Genomic DNA, 16402 nt, shown 5'->3' with positions numbered 1-16402 from the left:
TAGGTCATACATGTAGTTGGAGTTTCAGAAGTGAGGTAGAAAGAGTTTCAGGGAAGAAGCTTTGAAGACACGGTGGATCAGATTTCTTCAAAATGGACAGAAGTCGTCTAGGAGTTAGACTGTTAAACTCCCTTGAAGTTAGGTCAGTGAGTCAAGAAGAGTTAGGAACCAGAAGTAGGATAAATAAAAAGAAAATTATATTTAGGATTAGATACATTATAGTAAAAATGTTAAAAAAAATTTAAGAGATAAAATCTTATAAGCCACCAGATAAAAACAAAGCAGATCAAAAATAGGACTGATGGTAACAGAAGAAATGGAAGCCAGTAAACAACAGAGTATCACCCTCAACATGCTGAAAGATCAATGCCAACCTAAAAGGCTACACCCTGTGAAACTATCCTTTAAAAAAACAAGGCAATCAAAATATGAAAAAAATTAAAGAAACACCAAAGGGGATTTTTTTTTCAGTAGAAAGAATATAATCTTACTTCAAAAAATAGAATTGCAGGAAAAAAGAAAATACTGGAAAGTATAAATATGTGGGTAAGTATAAAAGATCATTTACTTTTTAAAGAGTAATCATAAACACCGCAGAGTCAAACCTATATGTAGAACAAAAATGCATGACAATAACATAAAGATGAAAGGGGAATAAATGCAGCTTAAAGGTTGAAGGCTCAAGCATTACCATAAAATGGAAAAACACTAATTTATATTCCATGCTAATAAATTAAGGCTGAATGTTATAACCTCCAGGATAACCTGAGAAAATAACCAAAAAACGTACAAACTAAAAAAAATAAAATAAAATAAAATCAGAACAAATAGAATAATAAAAAATACTTTAGGACCACTGGTTGCAGCCACAATGGAGTAACTGGCATCAGATTCATCCTTCCACCATAAGTTACCATTATATCTGTACAAAAATATATAACTATTTCAGGCAATGGATGGCAACCAACATGGGGCTAAGAATTATGAAAGGTAGAAAGCACAATATTAGCTCATACTCACCCAGGACATCTCCCCAAAAATATTTCCGAATATGGCTCAGGAAAATATAGGCCAAGCAGAGTGGTGTTATCACTGGATAGAAAAAAAAGAAATCTGGGGCACCTGGGTGGCTCAGATGGTTAGGCGTCTGCCTTCGGCTCAGGTCGCGATCCTGGGGTCCTGGGATCGAGCCCCACATCGGTCTCCTGGCCCAGCCGGGAGTCTGCTTCTCCCTCTCCCTCTGCCTCTCCCACTGCTCATGCTCTCGCTCTCTCTCTCTATCTCTGTGTCTCAAATGAATAAATAAAATCTTAAAAAAAAAAGAAATCTGATTTGGGGATACTGAAGTAGGTGGAGTTTGGGGGACAGAGTAATGTGGAGGAAGGATCCATTGAGAAGCAGCCCCAAATTTTCCAAAAAAATATTCCTAGGGCTTTTATTCTTTTCTAAGCTATAGATTTACAAGGCAAAGACTTGAATTGGCATTTCACAAAACAGTTTATCCAAACAGCCAATATGCGTATTATACATTCTCAATCTCATTTGTTATCAGAGAAATGCAAATTAAAATCACAGTGAAATATACACATTACCAGGCTGTCTACAGTTAAAAAGACTGCTAAGATGAAGCATTGGCAAGGAATTGGAACACCTGGTTGGTATTCTCAGGCACTGTTGGTAGATGTGTAAATTGGCTCAACCATTTAGGAAAGTTAATTGACTAACATAATCACCATAAGAAATGTAAAAGGATGTTCATTCAAGCATTTCCTGTAATAACCCAAACTGGAAACAACCCAAACATCCATCAGTAATGGTATGGATAAATAAGTTGTAGTTTAATCATGCAAAGAAATAACATTCATCAGTGTGTGGTGATATAAGTCAGATTAGTTTTGTCTGCTTTGAACTTTATTTAAATGGGAGCATGGAACATGTGTTCTGTATGCCCAGCATCAATAATGTGGAGATACATTCATGTTGTTGCATATAGAAATACTGCATTTTTTTCTCATTCCTGAGAAATGTGTATTTTTGGTGTACATTTCTATTTGTTCTACATTTCTAATGTGTGTGTATATATGTATAAAGTATATAAATGTTCTATATGTATTTACATATAAAAATATACTAACTATACATTTTGTGCTATGCTGTTGTATGTATATAATATGCATATAAAAGTAAAATGTGCAGTGGTTCCACAGCTGGGGACGCTTGCAGCTCTCAGCACCTGGCCCACTTTCTTTCAAAATGTCTACTGTTCACAAAATTCTCTGCAAGCTCAGCTTGGAGGATGATCACTCCACGCCCTCAAGTGCACACGGGTCAGTCAAAGCATACACGAATTTGAATGCTGAGTGTGATGCTTGAACATTGAAACGGCCATCAAGAGCAAAGATGTGGATGAGCTCATCATTGTCAACATTTGACCAACCACAGCAATGAAGAGAGACAGGATATTGCTTTCACCTACCAGAGAAGGACCGAAAAGGAACTTGCATCAGTACTGAAGTCAGCCTTGTCCAGCCACCTGGAGACTGTGAGTTTGGGCTTATTGAAAACATCTGCTCTGTACAATGCTTCTCAACTGAAAGCCATCATGAGGCTGGGAACTGATGAGGACTCCCTCACTGGGATCATCGGCTCAAAGACCAAACAGGAGCTTCAGGAAATTAACAGAGTCTACAAGGAAATGTACAAGACTGATCTGGAGAAGGATATCATTTCTGACATATCTGATGACTTCTGCAAGCTGATGGTTGCCCTCGAAAAGGGTAAAAGAGCAGAAGATGGCTCTGTCAATGATTATGTACTGATTGACCAAGATGCCTGGGATCTCTATGATGATGGGGTGAAGAGGAAAAGAACTAATGTGCCCAAGTGGATCAGCATTGTGACCGAGCAGACAGTGTGTCACCTCCAGAAAGTATTTGGCAGGTATAAGAGCTACAGCCCTTATGACATGCTGGAGAGCATCAAGAAGGAGGCCAAAGGAGACCTGGAAGATGCTTTCCTGAACTGGTCCAGTGCATTCAGAACAAGCCCCTGTATTTTGCTGACCAATTGTACAACTCCATGAAAGGCAAGGAGACTTGCAATAAAGTCCTGATTAGAATCATGGTCTCTTGCAGTAAAGCAGACATGTTAAAAATTAGGTCTAAATTCAAGAGAGAGTATGACAACTCCCTGAACTACCATATCCAGCAAGACACCAAGGGAGACTACCAGAAAGTGCTGCTTATACCTTTCTGGTAAGGATGACTGAGGCCCATGATGGCATGAGCATCCAGGAGGAGTGCTCCTTTGTTTCCAGCTAACAGTTCTAGAAAGTAACTTGTGACTAACAGTCCCCTTGTACCCATTTCTGTGAGGATGATGTTCACACTGCCCCCTCCCCAGGCTTATTTCAGTTGCCTAAGCACTGCCTGCTTCTCACGTCTAGTCTTTCCTTTGAGTCAAAGAAATGAACATCCCAAGGAGTTGGAAATGCATTCTATGACGTGAAACACTTTGCCTCTTGTGTACTGTGTCATAAACAGATGAATAAACTGAATTTTTACTTTATAAGAAAATAAAAGTAAAATGTGCATTTATGTATATATAATATACAATAAAATGTATACAAATATAAGATGTATGTAACAAACATTTTAAAATGTTATTGTGTTAATATTCTGAGGTTCACATTAAATAAAATACTAGACCAGAAGAGTTATGACTGGCCAGCTAAGAGTTAATTACCGGGCATGAAAACACAAGTGAATCAATGTAACCTGCCTGGGCTTGCTTTCAGGCAAACAATGTAAGGACCAAGGGCAGGCTGCCCCAAGATGGGCCACTTTGGCACGAACATTATATTGAGTGAGCACAGGGTGTTATACGCAACTAATGAATCATTGAACACTACAACAAAAACTTATGATGTACTATATGCTGCCTAAGTGAACATAATAAAAAAAAGAAAAAAGTAATCAAAACCCTGCAGATGCAGGAAAAGCTCTCTTCCTGATCTTCAACTGCCTAAATTTACATTGGTAAGGAGAGCCTGCACCAGGAAGAGAACTATTAACAGAGACTCTGCTTTACCTAAGAAACTCATCTGCATAATAGGGCAAACTGTTTTTTAAAACATCTTTTCATGTTCCTGCTAATGGCTTCCTCCCCTTTGTGTCTTCAGAACCTCTCCCTCTCCTTAGCTCACATGAGTTTCATGTTGCCTCATTTTCTTGGAATTTCATGTCTGTGTGGATTCCCCATACATACGCTATTAAATTTTATTTTCTCCTGTTAATCTGTCTCATGTCAATTTGATTCTAAGTCCAACTAGAAGGACCATAGGGCAGAGGGAGGTCTTCCTCCCCAGCAACGTTTCAAGTTTCAACGGCAAGTCAACGTTTCAACCATTCACTTTAGATAGTTGACCTAAAAAAGAAATAAATTCTTAGGGTCATCTTAGAGATTGTGGCAGAAACGAGTCTACCACATACTTGTTCTGTTCAAAAACATAAAACTTGGATCCACTGCCTATTTGTTTAAAAGCTAGTCACTCTTCATGAAGTTAAGGTTATAAAGGTAGTTCCTTATGAGCAAGGATTTTGTCTTGTGTCTTCTTGTAACCTCCTTTATTCTTAGGTCTGTACTTATTATATATGTACTTATGTACTTTCTGATTTAAGATTTTATGACACTTTTCACCATTACTCTTCTTAACTCAGAGCGATAAAAGTACTGATTCTTCTTTTCCTTCAAGGGCATTTTTCCTTTAAATACATCAACTTATTTATACCATTATGTGTGGCAGAAAATTGATTATTCTCATTGAAACATTGTTTGAAACATTGTTTGTGCCACGAAAATTAATTGAGTTCCCTTAAAAAATTCCTAGAAATAGGTATTGATTGACAAATGACAATAAAGAAAAAGCCTCTAGATCAATGAAAGAAATCAAAATGTAAGACTCACAGTCAGATGTCACACTGATTAGAATATATATTATATGAAAAATGAGCTCCAGAGGCTCCTTCAGTTGCACATGCAAGTAGGTACCTTGACAAAAGGATGACCTGGTGGTTTCCAAAGAGATTTCAAAGAAATGAAAATTTTCAGATATAGTAATTTTATTCAGAAAGAAGGGAGAATAACTTTCTTTTCTGCTCCCCAGTGTCATCATAGGTGATTAGAAGAAGAAAGAATGAATATATTAATCTAAGCTTGTACAAAAATACCTTGCTTCTCCATTCTCTCTCTCTCTCTCTCCCTTCTTCCTTCCCTTAATTAAGGTGGTGTTCTGGGATTAGGGAAGGTAATGACCCTTTAAAAAGAAGGTGGAAGGTATTCAGAGGTTCATTATTATTTAGGTACTAAAAGTTTCTTAGAAACAATGATATGAACCATTTTCATAGTCTACCTATATGGATTGTTTGCCATTTAGTGGTCAGGATGCCTTAGTAATTATCCTCCAATGACCTACACTGTATTGTGACATGAGTGAGAAATAAGTTTTATTATAGTAATTATTTGTGGTTCATTATAGAAGTTAACCTCTTCCCACTTCCCACATGTCTACTATGTGTGAATCACTGATCAGAGAAAAAATATGGCCCTCCTTTTATAAAACTTGCAGTCCAAAGTAGAGGGGAAGATAATGAACAAACAAATCTAAAACAGGCACCAGATGCAGTTAAGTTCTAGAAATAATAATAAGGCAGAGTTAGAGAGTGATGTTGAGAAGCAATTTTATATTTGAGCAGAGAACTGAAGAAAGTAAAGAACCATGCATATATGTGGAAGGCAAGGTGGAAGATTCCAGGGAGAATATTAATGACAGATATGGTGGTTTGGAAGTGAACCTGATGTATTTGAGGAGGAGAAAAGAGGTCATGTTACTGAGGGATCTTGCTGGAGAGGGAGATTGACTGGAAATAAAGCCAAAGAATTAGTGATGGGGCCAGGTCCCTTAGAGCCTTGTAGCCCATTAGAAGGACTTTATATTTTACTCTAGTTGAAACTGGAAACCATTGGAAGGTCTTCAGGAAAACAATGGCATGTTCTGCCTTAGGCTTTAGGGAAATCACTCTGGCTGCTTTGTGGGAAATAGAATAAAAAGAAACAGTGGAATTGAAAGGTTCCACCAAGAGATACATTCCCCTACACCAGATTTACTCTCTGCCCACTTCTACCTTATTCTATGCCTATGTGGCCTCTGTGGATCTCATCAAAAGGCTCTGTTGACAAATGGCCTCGGGTGGGCCTCAGCCAATGGGGAACATGAACAAAGAACTGAGGTAGAAAAGCAGTAAATTTGGGATATCTATTCCTCAGTCCTCCTTCCCAAGAGTGATTTCCTCCAGCTGGCTGAATTCCTAAGTCAAGATTGAAATCCTGTCGAGCATCCCTCTCAGTCCTGTAACAGCCCTCTTCCCTTCCCTCTTCAGGTTGAGGAGTGGGATTGAGCCCCATGTTTACCATCTCCTGGGTAGTGCTCTATCCCTTGTGTTTCTACCTCTTGGTCAATGGCTTGGACTAGGGTTATAGTGATGGACCTAGTGAGAAGTCATATTCCAGACATGTTTTGAAAGTATAGTTGGCAAAATATCTGATGAATTGGATTTGGTATGTGTGAAAAAGAGGAATGAAAAGTTAGAAAATAGGACAGAAGGAAGTTCGTCTATTAGAATATCATTCTCATTACTGCAAAAGAAGGGAATTATGGTGGTTTTTAGCAGCACATATACTAGGATAAAAAGAAGAGAACTCTGACATTTGTGAGCATTTTACCCAAGCACCTTCATAGAGTCCACAAATGCAAATATCATTAAAGTTGACCATTTCCCAAAGAAAATGTAGCAAATGGGTTGCAGACCCTTAGTGATTTTCCAAACATAACACTAAATGTATGAAATTTTAAAAAGTTTAAAAGTTTTAAAAAGTTCCTAGAATAAAAGCTATTATTTATAGCATTTTGGTGCTAATATTAAATATCCCTAATCTGCAACGAAACTTGATTATTGTCATTTTACAAGAGGATTTTGTGTATGAGAAAGAAGAGAAAGAAGAGGTCAGTGTAGCCATACTAAAGGATGGATGCTAGGCAATTCTCTAACTTTCCACAGTACCTAAGAGATGCTTTCTCACAATGCAGACTTATAGCAACTTAGAAGGCAGAAAACTGGTGCCCAGCTTCCAGTAAACACTGCTAGCTGGGAAAATTAGTCTAAACATTTCCTGCAGTCCTTTGCTCCTTAGCTCAAGTTCATGTTTCCCAGAGGAAATGAACTTGAATTTTTTTTTTTAGCTCAACATTATACAGTTTTTATTAAAATAGAATCATAGCTGAACAGCCAATTTTTCATATAGCAGGTTTACCTTTTGTGTCTTTGGGCACTTTTCAGAAGAATAGAGAAAAAATGAGGATTGATTTAAATCACTTTCTAAGTAAGAGATGACTTCTTAAACTGAACAAATTAAGACATCTCTTAATAGCAAAGCCATGAAGAACTTGGCATTGCCGTGTGCCATAATACTTCTTATCTCAGACTCATCAAATATTTCTTTGATCCCAAAGTAGGATCATGAGAGTTCATAAATAACATTCAAATGTTTTCTAAGAGAAACACATACTGTATCCATGATGAGTTACTAAGATAGAGATTTTATTGAAGGGCAATCATAGGAAGCAGGCATTGGGTTCTGTACCAAATACACTTGGAAACACTGCTACAGAGGCGACCCAGAAACCTGGAGCTGAGGTTCTCAGGAGACTGATGCCCTATACAACTGTTCATTGAGTTTATCCCATCCTGCGCTCCTAATCTAGAGCTTTGACCATTAGTTCTCCAGAATAGAAATGTACAACTATCTTAGTGGCGGTGCTTCAGTTCCACCAAAGCACTTAGTTTTTTTCTGGTTCCTTTGAACAGACTCTTGATCTTGTCTTTTCTTTTCCTAATTATCTTCAAGTTGGAGAATCATTCATCAACTTTGCTAGATCAGTTCCACATTCTTCTTCCTCCTTTCCCACTGCATTTGATATTAGAAAACAGAATTCTCCAATATTTCTACTTTGTGGACTGAGTCAAGCCCAAACAAAATTGCAAAGTGACTGAAATTTATCTCCAAAGCTCTCGAGTTCTGTTTCAGTCTTTCTGCTTTCCTTGTGGGTAGGAGCCATAAGAGAGGTGATATCTCACATTGTCTGTATTCTGTATTCACGATAGAACCCTACAAGGCTGCTACAATTATTATCCCCATTTTGTTTTGCCTATTAGGAGCCAAGTAGGAAATAGCCCAAGGTAAGTTTCTTGAATCCAAGATTTGAACCCCATTGTGGTCTGACCATAGTGCTTTGCCAAGCTGACTTCTCTGTTCTATCTGGACTCTCTCACCCTGATGTTCCTCTGCACTGCCACCCCCTGCCCCTGTCCTGTGTTCTCACATGCAATCAATGCCTTGTAGGGCATTTGTTCACCTTGATATCTGAGCTGACATTAAAATTTACCTAACTTATGCATGCCAAGCAATTGGCAACATGCCATGTAATCTGAGAAACAATTTCAAGTAAAGGAACTAGTCACTGATACTAAATCATTTGTTGAATTTTATCTGGTGGGGGGAGGAGTCGGGAACTCTAACATAACTCAGGATCTGGGATTTATGGTATGAAGATCTCAGTCTACGAATTTTACTGTGCAAATTTGATACTGGCTTATGATGAATTAACTCTATCTGCACCAAGGAAAACTCACTCCTTTTAAATTTGTCTTCCTCCTCTATCACAATTCCCTCATATGCATAAGCTACTGAAATGTAAAAAATTTTTTTCTAATGAATTATAGATGCCTCAGCGATAATTTCCAGGCACTGCAACTTTTGCTAACACTACTTTATCCTTGCAGCATTTTTCTTTTAGCTGAGGCTTAAACATTTTGGACCAATGTTTTTCAAATTGTGCACCCCTGTTGAGGACTGCCATCCCACCCACCCTACCTCTGGCAGCAGAGTGAGGCTTTTAGATCTTCATATTTTCACCATGACACTAAGAATTCCAGGGTAAAACATCCTGAAATCTTGAGTTAGATGTTAAATGTTAAAATTTTTCTTTTTTTTAAAGATTTTATTTATTTATTTGAGAGAGAGAGAAAGCAAGAGACAGAGCATGAGCAGGGGGAGGGGCAGAGGGAGAGGGAGAAGCAGACTCCCCCCTGAGCAGGGAGCCTGACACAGGGCTCTATCCCCAGGATCCTGAGATCATGACCTGAGCCGAAGGCAGACACTTAACAGACTGAGACACCCAGGCGCCCCCAAAATTTTCTTTTATGATACGATGACATTGTTCACTAACACATTTTGACATTAAGTCATCATTGCTATTGATTTCTGAAGCATATATTTGCAGTGAAAGAATTAGAATTATTCACATACTGTTCATAAAAATATAGGCTTTATAAAGTAGAGGAATCCCTGCATTACAAATTATGATAATTTTTCTATAAAGAAAAAAGGATATTGTTTTCCCAAACTGCTTAACAGTTTAGTCTTTATGCGTTTGTTGTTGTCACTTATTTTGTTCTTGTTTGGGGGGGAGGGTAAATAATATGGCATATCAAAAAGATTCAAGCTCTGTCGAATTTAAAATGTACACTGTTATCATACATATATGTAACTTTCTTAGCTTAACATTGACAATTGAAAATATAAAATTTACTAAAGTTAGAAAACAGAGATTTATAGTGGTTTCATTAGAAATACCTGTAAAATTTATTAATATTCCCAAGGAGAGCAAGGATTCATGCAAACATGTGGGCTAAATGCTACATCTCCATAATATGAACAATTCTCTACAATTTCATGAGAGGTGAACTAATAGTAGAGAATATGTTTCTTTCCTGAAGAAACCAAATAGCAAAATGAGAAAAAATTTCTGAGCTATCAAACACTGTATATATTTGTGTACTTGTATATATCTGTGAGGTTGGTGAGCTCATTATAAGTAGAATATCATTATAGTTTACTTTATGTTCTAGAGATTTCTGCCAAACAGAAGACTATGGGGACCTTTTACAATTTCTTTTAAGCATACTAGGATGTCATTTCCAATGAAAGATGTATACATAGTATCCTTCCAAATCACATGCATTTATATTCATTCTCTGCACATTTTCTGGGCTAAATTATTAGTTTCTTAAACTCTGACACATTTTAATCTTAGAGAAATGACAGCCTTTAAGTTTGTAAAAGAAATCTTCATATATCACACTTTGATCCCCTTTCAATATAATGGTACCACCTGCACCGGTGTAACATCCTCAGTCCAGCAATTCTTTTACCTGCCCAATGAAGGAAAATCTCATGATCAGTATCTAAATTCTAGGTGTTCCATGACAAAAACAGATCATTTGGACACCTTTTCTAACCAAATCCTGGTTTGCTGTTTTTGGTCTTATTGTTGAGCTACTGGTGGTTTGCTTTATTTTTAAAATTAAAAGAAGATCAAGTTGACCATACAATAATAAGTCTGTTCCATCTTGTAGGGTTCAGTTCTTTACCAGAAGTGAAATCTGTTCATGTAACCCAATGGCAGCCCTCTCCAGGACATGTCAAATCACTAAAAATATAATGATAAATAGATACGCTGCCAACCACTATGAATAAATGCTACCAAAACCAAAAGGCTTTTATGAAAAACAAAACAAAACAAAAACACTGTCCTAAAGGAATAATGCCCTGCCCCACACACACACAGGACACGGAGGACATGTTTTAGCAGATCATCCTGCTAAACAGTCTGCCCTGATTGAAGTCGTTACATAAGAACCTCTTATAGAAAATAAAGTCAAATCCATGGAGAGATTCAAAATTCCATCATAGATACCCTAAATTTGTATCCTAAATTCTGAAAAGAAACACTGGGAACCATCATAGTGAAAGATCCATATGGGGCGCCTGGGTGGCTCAGTTGGTTAAGCGACTGCCTTCGGCTCAGGTCATGATCCTGGAGTCCCGGGATCGAGTCCCGCATCGGGCTCCCTGCTCAGCAGGGAGTCTGCTTCTCCCTCTGACCCTCCTCCCTCTCATGCTCTCTGTCTCAAATAAATAAATAAAATCTTTAAAAAAAAAAAAAAAAGAAAGATCCATATGGCTATGATCTGGCAAAGCCAGGATGGCCACCTGGTAGTATCTGATAAAACTTGAACAGCTGTCAAAATCCTCCATAAGATGATCCACCACAGTTAAGACAAAATGACTACAATATTAAACACTGGTAGATAAAATATATAAGGATAACAAAATATAGCCTCATCTGTAGCTAACAGAATCCTGGAAAAAAGTGTAAAGGCAAGACGAGACTGGAACTATGCTCTGAGATAATATTTAAACATTTCTTAAAGGTTTCATTTATTTATTGAGAGAGAGAGCATAGAGAAGCAGGGGAGGAAGGGCAGAGGGAGAAGCAAGCTCCCCCACTGAGCTGGGAGCCTGACACAGGGCTCGATCCCAGGACCCTGGGATCATGACCTGAGCCCAAAGCAGATGCTTACCCAACTGAACAATCCAAGCACCCCATATTCAAGCATTTTCAACTGAATTTTATATAATGACTTCCCTCTGGTTGATGTATATTTACAAATAATAGCATGATTATTCTCTGGAAAGTTGATACATTCCCTTGTTAAAACAGCCACCACACAGATTGTGACTACAAGATACTGAATATCCTATTCACTATGTACAACATTCTAACTATTCTATCCAGTAGAAGGGGACCATTCTATCAGCACAGATATTCATAAATTCTGCCAGGATTTGTCCCTTGCTTAAAAATATTCACTGTCTTCATTATTGTGAAACCTCCAGAATAGCACGAAGATCTTAACAGAATGGGTAAGTTATACCAATCAAGTTCTAGTAACAGGAGATCTTCAGAAAACCCCACATTTGTCTACTGTTGACCCAAGATCCTCAGAATAAGCAATGGCTATACAGACTACAGAGCTTACAATCCTGACCATCAGAAGCAAATTCTCTGAAATCCCTGAAACCACCGATAATTACACTCTCCTTTGCGTACTTTCGTTCAGTACCCTTTTATTTGTATATTTCCTTACAAGCTTAAGTTTATACACTTGTGATTTATCCTATGTTTCCCTTATAATAATACAAACTTGTTTATATTTAAGATTTCCTATAGTCAGTCACCACCATAACTCTTTAATAGCTCATCCAAGCTATTGCTGGTCACCCAATTTGAAAAAAAATATAAAGGTATGTTACACTGACTTTATTAATAATGAATTTCTTGTAGATAATACATAGTGAGCGCATGAGAAGAAGGGGATATATTTAGGATGCCAAATTGACTGTTTGTCTTAACAAAATCTTAAAGACAATATATCTACAGCTTCACAAAAGTTGTTCTCTCATGAAGCTCCTGTGTTCTTTGTTCAAGGAGAAAATAAAGGCTCTTCAATGTTCACACAGAACCAAGTCTTTTGTCCTCTAAGAAAACTATCAGTTAGGCTACTCCGAGTAGATAATTCCCCAATATATCCTGTTGAATTTTGGACTTACAAAGAGCCTAAAGGTATGAAATCCTTTGTGGAGAAATAACAACTAGTGGAACAAATCATAGAGGAGTTAGGTAACTCAACATGGGCAAAAAAGTATGGTGCATAACTTGAATGCTGTAATAAGTAACATCACACAAAAGGAAGTTTAAATTCCTTATACAAATAATTGGATAACATAGGATTCTCTTTTAACTACTCAGAGAAAATCTATGCCATTGTTAGCGTATCTTATTGTATCTGAATTAACAGTACTCGTGAAATCAATCTATATCTAGGTGAAAAAGAAAGTCAATTTGGCTATCTAAATAAAGTAGACTTAGGGAGTCACTGGGATCTGCTTTTATAATCAAGCCTGGAAAACCATGGATTGATTCTACAGTGCCTTTCTGCCCCACAGTTATTTTTGTTTTTCTTACAGTTATTTGATATCTTTTGTCCATAAATATAAGTGCTTGTATGGAGTCTCTGCCCTGACAGATGATTCAACAAAAAGCACAAAGACCAAAGCAGCATATGATCATGCTGATCAATAATCAAACCAAAAATCATACCTCCATAAATAAAGCTTACCTTAAAAGAGATCTGCAAACAAATCTCATCTTCAAGGAGAATCAACACCAGTGGTGAAGATCTGAGCAATTCATGATGGTCTTTACTCCAATTGGCTGTGAAAGAACCAAAAGGGGGTACCATGAGTAAAAAATTCCTACTCTCTAGAAAAACACTAATGTTCTGTTGCCAAGGTAATAAAGCAACAAGAACTCATTTTTTAAAAAATTTTATTATTGAAATATAGCTGAATCTCAACTCATTCTTAACTTGCTTAATAAAGAAGTGACAGCCGTCTAGTCATCAAAAAACTTCTAGTCATCAAAAAAATGAACCACTGGAACCAGTTTTAAATTTGCTTAATCAACCAATGACAACTCACTTCAGTAAACATGGTTATAGAAGCCAAACAACCAGCAGGCTTTTACTTCTGAAAGGCAGCCCATGAGGAAGAGACTCATTCCAGTGAACAGGATTCTAGTGCTAGGCAATCGACAACAGTCTTATCCAAATAACCATTTATGTACAGTAATGTTAAATCACTCCTGTCTCCAAACTTCAGTGAGGTTATCATTGAACTTCATGCTTCCCAAACTTGCTATATAAGACTGATATTCTGCTTTGCTTAGAAAGACCGTGGCTGACCAGCAGGGCTGCCCCACCTTAAAAAAGCAGTAAGTTTAGTTGTGTGAGTGTGTGAGTTTCAGATGTTGAATGGTAACTTCATCCTTTACATGGTAGTGGTTACGTGGGTGTATATACATTTGTCAAAATTCTATACAGAAATCTGTGATTTCTATTATGTATGTTAATTATACCTAAATTAAAAAAAAAAGAGTATTAGGAATAAAACACATTAGGCAAAAAGAGGCAGACCTTTAAAGTTGAGATGGAAACATGGAACCCTGCCTATGTGGCCTCTCTCAGACCTACATCAGCAGCCCCCAGGACACCTCTATGATCTCAATGGGATCCACAGAACATAGTTTGAAAATTGCTGCTATATACATGATAATGACAACTCGAGTAGGCATTGGACAATACAGTGTAAAATTCTTCATTAATGATGTTTTGACTAATTTGGAAGGACTTAAAAAGCATGAACTAAAATACAAGACAGAAATGACATGAAAGTGGGGAAAAGGGATCAGAATTAAAGTAACCAAAGATTGCTTATTAGAGGAAGGCAGACATATTGATTAGCTTGTCAAATCAATTTGCTTGTTAAAAAATTCAAGGGTAGTCCCTAAGTTAACAACATAAAATATGTAACTTGCATTCCAAGAAAGGGAAAAGAAGAGAATAAGAAAATCTGGCTAATCCAGTAAAAGGAAGGAAACAAGAAAAAAGAAACAAAGATAAGTAAAATAAATCAGATGGAGAGAGATAAATACCATATGACTTCACTCATATGTGCAATCTTTAAAAAAAATGAATAAACAAACAAACAATAAGCAGAATCAGACCTGTAAACACAGAGACCAAACTGATGGTTGTCTGGGAGGGTGGTGGGGGGATGGGTAAAATGGGTGGAGGGGACAGGGAGAGACAGGCTTCTAGCTATGGAATGAATAAGACAGGAATGAAAGGCACAGCATAGGGAATATCCATGGATACTGCAATAGTGTCGTATGGTGACAGATGGTAACTACGCTTGTGGTGAGCATAGCATAATGTTCAAACTGGTCCAATCACTGTATTATACACCTGAAACTGATGTAACATTGTGTGTCAACTGTACTCAAATACAAAAAAAAAGGCACAGAAAATGCACTATCAATGGTGTGCTAGAGCCAGCTCACAGCCTCACCAGCTCTCAACAGTGGCCATGCACAATTCTTTACACCCCCAACTGCAGACCTCATGCTGCCGTGTTGATGGTATTTACACCAGGGAAATAAGCAAATGCTACAGATCAGGGCTTTTGTTTCAGAGAGCCAGATTTTAAACACTTAACAATATACCTCTGTGCATAGTAAGTAGAAAACACAACTATTAGCACTAAAAATAGCAGCAAGAATATGAATTAGTAATATTAATATCTAATCAAACTGGCTCTATGCCCCAAATAGAGCATTTTGGAGGTAATTATTTAATAATATAAGGATAAATTCATGGAAGGATTAACAATCCTAAGCTTGCGTACAGTTAACATATATAAAGCAAAAACAGAATCACAAGAAGAAATGGAAAAATTAGTACTCAGACCGAGGAATTTCAACACAGTACTCTCAGAAGCAAATAGATTAAGCTGGCAAAAAAAGGTCACTAAATATATGAAATGCTGCACTGCACAAACAAGAAGCATGACAGAATGGACACATGTAGAACCTTGCAGCCAATAATTACAGAATACAAATTATTTGGAAGCACACATGAAACATTTGTTAAATTACCATAAAAGAAGTTTCAAATAGCTAAGAATTGGTATATAAATCCTATTTTATAAGCATATTGTCATAAAAAGAAAAATTAAGAAGAAAGTTGAAATCATACATTCAAAACAAAATACGTATCTATCTCAGGGGTCAGGAACTAAATTTTAATTGGAATTTAGGAAATGTTTAAAACTGTACTACAACAAAAGCACTATGTTACAAAATCCACAGGATGTTGTTAATCAGGAAGTACTTAGTGAGAAATATACAGCCTAGAATGTGAAACTTGGAAAATAAAGACTAAAAATAAATGAGCTAAGTGCTAATCTCAGAAGTCAGAGAAAGAAAGCTGAACAAATTTAATAGAATTAGGAAGAATGAGACTTTTTCTAGAAAAAAATTGAATAATAATTGACTAACTACCAAATGGATACAAACATCTCTATCACCATTAAAAAATCAATCTCCAAAATAGTCATAAAATAAAGAAATATAGAGCTTATAAACAAAAACCAAAATTGCCATTATTTGCACACAGTATGATCAATTATATAGAAAATCCATGAAAATGTACAGCAAATTAGAGCTAATAATGTTTTTTATCAAAATTATTGGATATAAAGTCACTGTAAAAAAGTCAATAGCTTCCTCTATCAGCAACAACCACTTAAATGTTAAGTCTAGAAAATATTCCCTTTAAAAATGGCAAGAAAACCTGGAAGGTACGTAGGAATTTAGCTGATAAAGATGTTCATTTACTCCAGATTGATCTATAAATTCAGGATAATTCCAACCAAAAATATCCACAAGTGAGAAGAAAAGAGAACAGAATGCCTCTATTAAGTAACATTACCAGAGTAGAGAAAGAATTAGTGGATGGGAAAAATGGTTCCAGGGACTTTTATC

The 16402-nt window shown here is 36.8% G+C and overlaps 1 pseudogene; it reads left to right on the top strand.

Moving 5' to 3' along the window:
• Positions 1 to 2214: 2214 nt before the first annotated feature.
• LOC110583476 lies at positions 2215 to 3268 on the top strand (annotated as a pseudogene).
• Positions 3269 to 16402: the final 13134 nt, after the last annotated feature.

Source organism: Neomonachus schauinslandi, chromosome 8 (assembly GCF_002201575.2).
Source record: "Neomonachus schauinslandi chromosome 8, ASM220157v2, whole genome shotgun sequence".
Taxonomy (NCBI): Eukaryota; Metazoa; Chordata; class Mammalia; order Carnivora; family Phocidae; genus Neomonachus; species Neomonachus schauinslandi.
This window is presented reverse-complemented; position numbering and strand designations above follow the sequence as displayed.